The following is a 13,261-nucleotide window of genomic DNA, read 5'->3' on the forward strand; positions in this document are numbered from 1 at the left end:
AAAGTAAATACAAATCGACATATTAGAATGATTTCTGAATTATCATGCGACTCTGAAAACTAGAGTAATGCTTTGAATCGCAGAAATAATGACATTTTAAAGCAAATATTTCACGATATTACTGTCGGTGTCAAATAAAAGCAGCCTGGATGAGAGACTTCTCAAATTCTAATTATTTGTATTATTTATGTGTTTATCGGTGATGTGCAGGTTTGCTCATTTAATTGCTCTGCTTCTCTAATTCTCTAAAGAAATCTAACAGATTTCTTAAACCTTTGGGTTTAGAATGAGCAATATTAGGCCCGTCCGTTTTTTTGCTGATGTTTTCTTAATGTTCAAAACGCCCTGCTTGGGAAGTGTGACAGCTTCTAATAGCGAGTGTTAATTAAAAAGCCTCAACGTAAAGCAAGACTTGCATTACAACGTCTCAGTGACCGCTTTAACCGAACATTCTGGATTTAATACAACTTGGTCTAATGACAGCATTGGCGTGCGTATTTACTGACAAATGAGTCTAAATTCTTAAAACAAGAAATGCAAACTTTAAAAAGAAATTGAGTGTGCCACAGATGTCTATATAATGACTCTGGTTTTCTCAGATGGATGCATGACTTCACGCTTCCAGTGTTTGCGCATTTAAAGATCTCAGAAGTTCAAAAAACGCGTACCATATTCTTAGCAAGCTGTGAAAGGTAGAATTCACAAAGTTTGTGCATTAAATTTCTTTTGTGGCAACAAGCTTAAAAGCCATTGCATTTCCAATTTCTGACTATCCTCGGAAGACGCTATGAAATCATAAATATAGCCCATTTACACTATATGGAGGTCACCTTCCCCTTCAGAATCCAGTCTCATTGTACAGTTTCTCATTGAACATCCTGTTTATGCCAGAAGTACAATGTGTCATAAATGGGTTTTTGAATAGCATTCTATGTTCTATTTGAAATTATCACTATATGTGGCCTCGGAGCAGTAGAAACTGAGGCCAGGCTTCTTTTAAATGCAGTCTCAGTGAATTTCCCGAATGTGTGTGAATGCAGCAGGAGATTGATTTTCATCTTGTGAAGAAAACATAATATTGTACACATTGCTATCTGTCAGATCCTGCTGCTGCGTTTTCTGATTTCTGTTTTCCATCTCTTACTCTGTTTTGCTGTGAATTTTTTCGAGCAGGCTGAATTTCAATGTGAATGCCAAATCATCTCTCTGCGCGCCAGAAAGCCAAATATTGTTTTTATCGACCTCGGTTGAGAATGCTCGCCTGTTACCATAGTAACATATTTAAAAATCGTTTGGAGTGTTGTTTTTAACGATGCTGCAGCTTTAGACTTTATTTTTCATTGCTCAGATGTGGTTGATCAGTGAGTTTGAATGTCAGGATGAAGGAGGGAGTGGGTGCAGGTCCGCATGTGATGGACAGCTGGACTTCTTCCATCCCGAGGTAAGGTTGCTCCACCAATTTGTCTGAAAGTAAAATTCTGTCATTTATAACATGGATGTGTTCTGCTTGTGGCTGGGCCTGCATCACTGAGTCTGTTGAATTATCAAAACAGTGGTCTTCGGGTCGTGAAGAAAATTTTCGAAATTTCTCTAAAAGTCTCTTTAAGGAAATTCGTGTCACTCGGCGGCCATCTTTGAAACGACTCTCGGGCGTCCACAGGGCAGCTGCTATCTCTTTGCGTTGGGAAAATTCGAATTCTCCTAAACTGTTCACTGTGCTCTGACAACAACTGTGCAATAATTGGTGATTCTTTCGCCGAAACGGCGTTGTAAAAAGCGCGTTTCTCGAGCGCGATCAGCCAGTGCGCGTGCGCCGTACTAAGCGCGCGTCTAAACGCTGACTGTTTCTATAGCAACCGGAACTTCTAACGGTAGATGCGGTGACTTCGCAGATCAGCGATTGGCCATTTTGTTTAGAAGGCGGGGCTTCTTGTGATGACGGTTCTGGCTTGCCAGGCGCTGCCGGATTTAAACCTAAAAATTAACAAACTCGCAATTGCTGTATAAAGTTTACATCTCTGCAACAGCAGAACGATCGAAACACAAAGATGGTGACCAAGAAAATAAATATAGCATATAGCACTAGAATAAAAATTAGCATGTAGCTTTATCGTTCTTGGTTTGAACTGGCCGATTAGCCTACATGTTATAGTAGCCTACATAATAAATCGCTCCTAACACGGTCGTTATCAGATTCAGAGCGAGAACTTATGTTCACCTTCTTAGTTGAAGGTGAATGTTTCCGGAGGGCTCAGGTGTCTTCTGGCACTTCATTCTGGAGAGCGGAGCAAGTGCTGAAAATGCTTATTGACTGTTTGTGTGCGATGGACTCTGTCCAAGTCTCAACGTGCGCTTTGATCTGAGCAGGGAAATGTGATGAGCCAACAAGAGGCTCCTATCAAAGATGCAAAGTGATGTGTGTGTGTGTGTGTGTGTGTGTGTGTGGTTTCAAGGAGAAACAGAGGTCTGGTTGAACAGAATATGAGGTGTGTTGTCATTGAAAAAAAAAACTCTTAAGAAGATCAACTGATGTATTTATGTATTTTTTTAAATTATTTTTTAATATTAAAAAACATTTAATTACAATTTTAATAAAAAAAATACACTACCACTTAAAACCCCAGGATTACTTTATTTTTATGTTTTTGAAAGAAAAAAGTACTTTTTTTAAATTTAGATGCTTTATCATTTATTTCATTTGCTTTTTTTCTTTAAAGTTATTTTCCGTTTTTAGCACACGATCCTTCAGAAATCCTTTAATAGACTGATTTGCTGGAAACTCAAGAATGTTTTTGATGAATGGAAAATTTGAAAGAACAGCATTTATATAAAAAAATATTATGTCTTCACTGTTATCTTCAGTTTAATGCATCCTTGATTAATACAGTTATTTGCTTAAAAAAATCTTACTCTGAATTTTTTTATGTCATTTTTTGTTTTTGTGTTTTGTGTTATATATTCTTGTCAGCCCTTAAGATACGCTAGCTCCTCGAAATGTTCTGCCACAGCTAAAAAATCAATTTTTATCTATTGGAAAAATAATAGAAGCAGTTAAGTATTAATATTTGAAAAACTTTCGACCACAAAATCAAGGACAGTGAACGTGCAGGTGGACCCTAAAAACAGGAAAGAAAATATCACAGAAATATTTCAAATATTGTTTTTATGTCGTGGGAATGTTATAATTATATAATATTATATAATTATATGTTAAGTTTTAATTATATAACATGGACGTATTCATCATTCAAAAATCCATGATATTCGTAAAACACTTTAGAAATACTTTAGAAAAATGTTTTTGAAAGGGATGACTGAGATCTTTCCACTCGTATGCGTTCAAGGATACCGTTAATGCTTTTGCATCGCTTGATGTCACTGAAGCAAAGCCTGGTTGAATGTGACATGAGATTTTTAAAACCGTATGAAAACCACGTTAATTAATTTGCCATTCGTTGAGTCTCTTATTTGTCATCAACTCTTTGAAGAATGTGTTGGAAATGAACATATAGGTATATATTTAGACTGTATTTAGGTCTAAAAGTTCTTTATTGGCTTTTTAAGGTTCCGTAAAGAGCCTGCAACATCCCAGGAATGTTAAGAAATACTTAAAGCATGCCAAAGGTATACTTTATAGTGGAAGAATGTCCTTCAGACGTTAAATAATTCAAACAAACAAAAAAAAAATGAACACTTTAATGCAAGGTTCTTTATGGAACTCAAAATGTTTCTTTAATGGCATTGCTGCAAAAAAAAAAAAAAGTTCTACTTTGGAACGCAGTACATGGGCAGCAGTTTAATTGCAATTGATTTGAATAGAGTTTGACATGTACATGCTGTTAAGTCGTGGTTCATTTGTGCTCAATGAGCATACATTTGCATAATACATGCAAAATATTACATTAAAGTGCATTTGAGTAATAATATATATTTATATTTTTTTTAATTAAAATACATTTTTATCTCTAATTCTGAGAAGTATATATATTATTTATTTATTTTATTTTATTTTATTTTATTTTTAATTTATTTATTTATTTATTTATTTATTTTTTCATCCCCAGACAATCTTAAAAATGAAAGTTCCTAATTGGTTCCATGAAAAAATTCTTTAGTGTAGAAAGTCTCTTTGGATTAAAATGTTCTTTACGTTCTTTGTAGAAACAAAAATGCTTCTTCTACGACAACTTTAAAGAGTAAGTGAGAAGGGAACATAATTAAATGCCTAAATTTTCACACTTTGATTTAGGTGTGCGCCCTAAAATGCGACCTACGTAGGCAGCTCACTAGGTGTTGGAACACAGTCTGCAAGTGTGCTTTCTAGATGCTATAACCTAAAATTAAATTGCGACAGTGGAGAATCCCGCTGTGTATTTGTGATATTCTCACTTGCGGGGTATTTTCAGTTGATTGAAGGGTGAGAAAAATGATTTGACCTTTCTGTCGTTTCCCAGGAGAAAACGAGAGAGGCAATCGCAAAAGACCTCCGTTGCTATGGTTATACCACAGTACTCTTTTCAGCTTACTTTGATTATAAGCCTTATTGCATTAACATAATCACAGTATTCTGTTTACTACGGCTCTGGCTCCATTGCATTATTAGTCAGTGAAAACACGAAGTCGGTGGTTTTGTGCGCATGGATTTTTCATCGCTTTAAAGCGCATCCTTCATTAACGTCAGAGAAACTCCTAATAAACATGCAGGGCAGTGTGCTGTCTGGTTTTATCTGAGCAGATGAGAAAGTTGTTTGATTTTTGTAGTGCCTTTGTCAATACCGCGGCCGACAATGACTCATCACAACAACAAAGACGCTGTGAAGATCAGAGCAGGGAAAAGATGAGACTCCGAAGCTGCCTTGATGCGGAATCAAAAAACACCCAAGAAATGCTGTGAAATTCGTTAATTGTTTTCAGGCTAAGGCGCATAATCCAATTTGTCTGCGGTCTTCAGACGGCGCTGTGGTGTGGAATGATTGATTAGATGCTGCGGTATGAGCTATTCATCAGTGCCCATTCAAAATGGCAGTTTGATTATTTCCTAATAGAGCTGTACTGCTGCAGTCACAAAGCATTACCGCTGAAGACGCCATGGCAACGGCTTCTTCCTTCCAAGGTGATCGTTGGGCTTCAGGAGGGCTGGAATGCGATTGGTTGATATGACCGCTTGTCGACAAGAGACAGACATGTTATGTGATACTGTTCAATAACACAACTTGTTTCAACAATTGAGAACGATATTAGAAAAGCAGCAAGAAGTGGACCGTTGCAGTCAGGGATAGATAGATAGATAGATAGACAGATAGAAAGATAGATAGATAGATAGACGGACAGAGAGAGGGATAGATAGATAGATAGATAGATAGATAGATAGATAGATAGATGGACAGAGAGAGGGATAGATAGATAGATAGACGACAGAAAGAGGATAGATAGATAGATAGATAGATAGATAGATAGATAGATAGATAGATAGATAGACAGATAGATAGATAGATAGACAGACAGATAGATAGATAGATAGATAGATAGATAGATAGATAGATAGATAGATAGATAGATAGATAGACGACAGAAAGAGGGATAGATAGATAGATAGATAGATAGATAGATAGATAGATAGATATATAGATAGATAGATAGATAGATAGATAGATAGATAGATAGACGAAAGAAAGAGGGATAGATAGATAGATAGATAGATAGATAGATAGACAGAATTTTAACTTTAGCACTTTTTACTTTAAATTTTTTTTTACTTTTCTTTAGGCTAAATGAACAAAAATAAATTAACCAATGATTTATTATTATTATTATTAAACAGTGAATAATATCAAATATCCTCTCCCTTTAGTGGTATGTGAGATCAAGCAATGTGTTTCCAGGTTTCCAGCAATGTGTGTGTGGTGAGAAACCTCTGAACAGCAGTCTGGGAAACTAAAAAATGTGATGTTTCATGGGTTTTTTTGTTTGTTTATTTTTTTTTTTGTTTCTGGGATGTTCGGCACAGGGTGTGTTTTGGCTGCCAGGGAGAGGATTTGTACGCACCTGTTCAAAGAGATGGAAGGAAAGACGGAGGAGAGGATAGATAGTGACTGAGAGGAGAGGATAGACTCACAACAGAGGCACTGTGTCTGATGCACCTGCCTATAACCCTCATCCGCTCTCACCCAACAAACAGCCTCTTTCACCGCTGAGATTAAAAACACTAACTTGCTGCCGTGATGCTAGAGTGTTGTGGCCCGTTGCCGGGGAGTTGCCGTGTGGTTACTAATCTATCTACGCGCTTCCATTAGTAACTTGCTAACTTTGTTCGTGAACGGTTCTCGTTAAATTGGACCAGGCTCTTTGTCTTCATACTTTGTGTAGTTTAAGATTTTCAGAGCAGGGAGTCCACATGCTTCAGAGTCGTTCCGTCTGATCGATGCAGCGGTCGATGTTTGGTGTGCTGCTGAGGATAATGACGCTAATCGGCTGCTCTGATAGATCGCCACATTCAGGCTGCCTTTTTGCTTCAAAAAGAAAGAGAAGAAACCCGTGGGCTTTGATCAGGTTGAGAGGGTTCTGAAGATTACAACTTGTTTTTAGTACACAATGAGGGATGAAGAAGTGTGTATTATGTTGCTTGACAACATACTATATAGATCTCTCTCTCTCTCTCTCTCTCTCTTCTCTCTCTCTCTCTCTCTCTCTCTCTATACACACACTTATATGTGTGTGTGTATATATATATATATATATATATATATATATATATATATATATATATAGAGAGAGAGAGAGAGAGAGAGAGAGAGAGAGAGAGAGAGAGAGAGATATATTTGTAGCAATATACAACAGTACTGTATATTGTATGGGTCAAAATTATTTATGCAAAAAACAGAACAAAACATAGGATATTAATTAAATCATGTTAAATCATCATTAAGTTGTTTTGTGTTTCCTATTGTAATAAAAAAAAATTATGCATTAATATGCATTGCTAAGAACGTCATTTCTCAGTAATTATTTACTTATTTATTTATTTATTGCACCCTCAGATTACAGATTTTTTAAAATTTCTCTTATTCATCTTTCAGATATATGAATCACTATAAAAAAGAGTACCCTTATAACCCCTATGTTTTGTGGTCCAGTGTTACACACATATTGCTAATATTTATATATTTTTATATTCGTGCGTGCGTGTGTGTGTGTGTGTGTGTGAACTACCTAACAACCACAAAAAGCAACCAGGTAGCAAGGCTTCAATCTCTTTAAACATCAGATTTTTTTATTAAAACTGTAGGAAAGCAAGTCTTTATCAATCCAACATCTGTCCCTAGTTCTTTTCTCTTTCCTTCTTTGTTTCGTATCTGAAGTACTTTAAGCTGTTAATCATCTCAAATTGCGTTCGAGCTGCAAACTTCTCATCAGATCAATATTTCAATCCGGTGGGACGGCCAATAATACGAGTGATTCTTTAAAGTGAAATACTTCGAGAGAGAGCATGAGAGACGTGTGTTTGGTGTATAGATGTGTGTGGAACGGTATGGATGGATTTATTTAGCTCCCGTCTTACTCATCTATTTTTAGGGTTTTGTCACAAAGGCTTTGTTTTTTTTTTTCACTCCCACACACACTAACACAAATACACTCTAGAACCAAAGCTGTGTATTTATTGCTTTAAATCTACACCAACATCCATCTTCACTCTTCAGACCGAACACTCCTGAACTGTAAATGTGTTTGTGTGGTAATTAATATTTAATGTGTTGCACCTGTGAGACTAATGTGCTGTGACTGGGATTGCCTATTGGACAAACACACACTCATCTATCTATCTATCTATCTATCTATCTATCTATCTATCTATCTATCTATCTATCTATCTATCTATACATTGCATGATGAGTTTTTCTCATGCTTTTTTCAGTATACAGTATGGTATTAAATAAGTTATTTTTTGATATAGTATTCTGTACAGTGTGCAAATTTGATATATAAATATATTTGATAAAATCTTGATATATATCAGTGTTATTTAACAGTTTTTCTCAGACGCTTTGGAGCATTTGCAAAAAAAAGTATATGCACTTCTCAAAACAATTCGCACAAACAGCGTTTCGCGCAAAAGCCTGTAACTTACTCAAAATCTTTAGTTCATCATTCAAAAATAAGCATGCACGTGAATGAAAAGCCCTCGTTTGGTCTCGTTGTCAATATAAAAGTGCCTGGCGTGAACTATAACTAGAGTTTGGATGACGGTTGCTTTACTGAAACGGAGAAGCTTGCATATATCCATTTCAAAAGTACAAATGTACGCATTGCTGTATGTGGGATATTGATGTGAATTGAAGATATGAAATGTGTGAATTATTGAGGATATGTTCGATCTCCCAATATTTAGCAGCACTCCTCGCTCGCTATAAGGCCACGACTGACAACATAATCCACAATAGTAACCTTTATTTCATCTGATATGTGCCTCCGTCTTCTGTACCCCTTCCACCGTGACTCTTCAGTCCTCTTCTTCCTCTCTGTGTTTTCTGGATGTTCATCCACCCTCAGAATTTATAACTCCTGTGTTGTCCTCCGTCTATATATGCTTTCCCACTGAAGATTGCGCCTATTCCAGAAAACTGGTTTAAAACTGCTCGATCTATATTCTTTTCGTTAGTGAAAGTCAAGACTCGCTTCTCAAGTCTTACGGAAATGTGTAGAACATACATGTTCGACAGTTTATATTAACTTGATTAACCCTACTACTAAATAGGGTAGCGTGCTACATGCGTGTCCCAACGCGAGCAGATCTTCTATTCCAGTGTTATTAGCTCCATTACATGCCTCTAAAAACCATTGTCAGCTCAGATGAGCATTAGATGAATCCTCCACCCGTAAGCCCAGCAGGAGGCTGAACTAACACAAGCCCCCCGTCATGCATTCATTTACCCCTCTAATCTCCGAGCACATGAGGTGTGTTTGCTCACGGATTATCATCAACACCCCAGCCTGTTATCACATTTACATGGAGCGTATCACAAAGCTGCGCTTCTACATGACTGTACCGACATTCTGTTAGACGACTGCGCTGTATTACACTACTTGAAAATCATAAAGAGGATCACCTTCAGATAGTGCAAGACGTTTTTTATATCGAGTTATTTTGGAAGAAACTATGTGATTGCTAATGCATTTCTTAGAAATACCGTGGGTGTGCCTTAGTGTGTGCACGCACCTTATAGAAATTAGTTCTATATGGTATGTGCATGCAAACACACACACACATATGTGCACGTGTGTGTAGGATAAAATGTCAGATGGGGCAAGGCTGTAGCGCCCCCTGTAGTCAATGTTTGTTATTGGCTTTTGTATAGATAAAGACTTGCAGACTTCACAAACACTTTATAAAGCATTGTAAAGCATTGCCTAGTTTTAGAGCAATGTCGTTTTTGTAGGTTTTATTGTCTTGGATTAACATTATTTCTGCATTTAATATTGTATTTACATTTATCTTCTTAAAAATGAATACATATATTTGTCTTGGATTAATATTATTTCTGCATTTAATATTGTGTTTACATTTATTTTCTTAAAAATGAATATATATATATATATATATATATATATATATATATGTATTCATTTTATAATAAAAACAAAACAAATATATATATATATATATATATATATATATATATATATATATACATATATTCATTTTATAATAATAATATAATAAAAGAATATATATATATATATATTTTTATCATTATTGTTATTATTATTAGACAGTCAGATTTTACAGTATTTTTAGAATAACATTTTTAAAAGTAGCTTGTCAAACCTTTTTATACACCTCCACATTAAGAAAAGCAGCACAGCTCAGTGAGGTTTAAAACTGGGTTTAGCTGAGTGTTGTATCCAGTCCTAAAGCAGATCTTGACTCTAATCCCACACTGATCCAGACTAGTCTGTCCACAGGAACACGTGACATGTTCATGTTCAGAACATGAACGTGTTATTTTAGACGTAAAATATTATGCTTGAAATGACTTATGCGGGCAACTTAAAAAATAAACAGCATGCTGTAATTGTACAATAGAAGGTTTATCATTTAAATATAGCCGGAAACACTCCATTTACTGCCTATACCCCAACAACAGGCCCTTCGAATAAACGTGTTATAGACGGAAAGTTAAACTGAATTAATAATCGAAACGAATACGCATTTCTGCATTAATTATGTCTGCAAAAATTCAGACTGAAGTCAAAAGAACAAAGAGGTCCCAGATCATCGCGTTTCGTGCTTTGTTCTGTTCCAGACATGTTTATTGTCTTCACGCTTTGATCTGGTAACATTATGATACTCGTATTGGATAATAAAGGAACTTCAGATGGAATATGATGCTCGTGTTGATTCCAGACACTGAAGCTGGAGCCATCGGGCTCGAGAAACACTTCATTTGCAGCTGTTCTCTTTTTTTCCCCCTCTCTCTTCTCGGACTGGATTTGGTGTTGCTGCGGTGTTACATGCGCTGTTTGTACAATATTTTGGTTTCAAAACCTTTTTCGAATTTCTCACTATCCTCTTTTTTGTCTTTTGAGCCGTTTGCCTCTTTTCGGTTAAAGCGCATCACTAACGCCGTGAAGCCGAGTGCCATCCAAATGAATTAGCACTTCTCGAGCGTGCTCTGCTCTCGCCAGGACATCTTTAAACGTTACGCAAGCTGGCTTTGTAAGTTGTTAAAGAATATTTTTCGCAGCACAGATGTTTCGCCCGGGAGTGTGAAAAGACGGCGAGAAAGAGCAAGGGGACGTGATGATGAGGCAATACGGAGATTGTTAAATACAGTGATGAAGAATGACAACGTTCAGTTACTGTACAGACGCTCGTTCCATCTATAAACGTGCCTCCGTTTCTGACTTCACTGCGGTCTGTTTTTGAAGCCCGGTGGCTGCCAGTCCACGTCCTGATGGAGTCTGAGAGACCCTGAGGTCTTTTAACGGCATATTAAAAAGTAAAAGTGCACGCGCATCCTTAAAGATTTATTGTGCTGCTTTTAGTTCACGCTGTTTTGTGGACAGATCCACAGACGTTACAAGCACACACTCGCGTTTGTTTTTGTGGATTGTGGGGACATAGATGTTTTATTTGCTGTACAAACTGGATGTGCTATTGTCCTAAACCTACAACTTACAGGAAATCACAGACATTTTTAAAAAAACCTCACTCTGTATGATTTATAAGCGCTTTGAATGAGCGACATGTCCTCATAAGTCACCTTCTCCTTGTGATAACTGTGACATACCCATTTCATTATACAAATTGGTGTCATGTGTCAACAAAATGCGAACGAACACACACACACAAACACACACACACACATACAAACAAACACACACACACACAGACACACACACAAGCACACAAACACACACACACAGACACACACACACACACACACACACACACACAAACAAACACACACACACAAACACACACATGCACACACATGCCATAATGAAGAAAAAGTCTCAATGGTCTGAAAATAGGCCTCATTTAGTTGAATGAAAATGTATATATATTATATGTATCCCCAAAATCATAAGAAATTAATTATTGTTATTGTTTTAAAAAAAATTAATACATTGCACAAAGACAATGAAATCTATATTTAAATAAGATGTATTATATTATATTATATTATATTATATTATATTATATTATATTATATTATATTATATTATTATATTATGCATTGTTTTCTAGACAGTTTTATGTTAACATTTTTACCATGTTTTTGTATATTTTTATTTAGGTTTTTTTTCTTTCTTAATTTTTCTTTAGTAGTTAATGAGCATATAAAGACATTACAACTCCTACCAGTTTGTGCACATTACAGTGTGTGTGTGTGTATATATATATATATATATATATATATATATATATATATATATTTCCTTATACATGTGTACGTTTGTTTGTATGCTGCTATATGAATTGTATGTTTTTTAGTCACATTCTTTACAGCTTACATGCAAACAAGAACTTCTCTATTTATAAACGTATATGATCAAATCTTCCATGTAACTTTAGAGATATGAAACTTGTCAATTGATATACGCTTCAGAACTTCCCAGAGAGATGAAACGACTCCGCTGTGAACTCCATTGACGTCCTAAAGCGCCGCTTAGTGGCTAAAAAAGGCATTGCACGTTCATTTTCATATTCCCTTGATTAAGTCGGTTTGATCCTAGTTATATTGACTCATCCTTGGGAATTAGATGGAAAACTGATCCATGGAAAATGCTGATCCATGCGAATGTCAGATTTAATGAAACACACATTCACACCCGGCAAAGGCCCAGAGCGCATCGACACAAACACACCAGATATCCCCAGAAGCATGATGGCAGTGGTGCATTGCAGACATATTTTGTATTAGTTTTGCATTCTGTGTCAGCTCTGAGGACCAGAGGAAAGCGTGCCAGTTTGATCCGTTCGCACCGACACAGCCTGCTGGGATCAAACAATTAACCTTCAGTATATTGAAAGCAACAGGAGAATGCTAACACAAAACCTCGCAAATGAAATAGCAGCAGTTGCTATAGTAACTTGTGCTGAAGTCTAAAGGTATTTGTGCAGCACCACACAATATGTTTCAGTCGCCGAGAAACATCTGTCGTTCGGTCAGAGTTTACAGTGGCCTGGACTTACTGTAACTGCTTCAAAAAAAAAGGGGAACTTGGGAAGTTTATTGTGTTGTAACATAAAGAAAGCGTGGGATACGATTTGTCTAAATTTATAAAGATGAGTAGCCTTTCTTTAATAACTTTACTGTAGTTATTTTGGTGGAAATGCTTTATAGGATTAATAACTAAGGCCATCCATGTTATAGATGAGTTACTTTATTCATTTGTAGAAATGTTATCACTTGTTCACCAATTGATCCTCTGCAGTGAATGGGTGCCGTCAGAATGAGACTGCAAACGGCTGATAAAAGCGTCACAATATCTGCACCTATTAAAAAAAACAGCCTGTGACAGCTTTTGCATTTTTATATTAATATTTATTTATTTTTCTGAGACTGATAGTACATTTCAAATTTGCTCTTTGCTCTATTTTGTGATGTTTTTTCTTGATCTTTTTTTTTTTTGTGTGTGTGTTTGCTGATGGGATGCTCCGCCATATGGCCCGCGTTACCAGCCGCCTGTGTATTAGCAGCAGGGATAATCTATAGCTCTGTACCGAACATAAGCCCTAAATGACAACAATGAGTTT

Source organism: Puntigrus tetrazona, chromosome 12 (assembly GCF_018831695.1).
Source record: "Puntigrus tetrazona isolate hp1 chromosome 12, ASM1883169v1, whole genome shotgun sequence".
Lineage (NCBI taxonomy): Eukaryota > Metazoa > Chordata > Actinopteri > Cypriniformes > Cyprinidae > Puntigrus > Puntigrus tetrazona.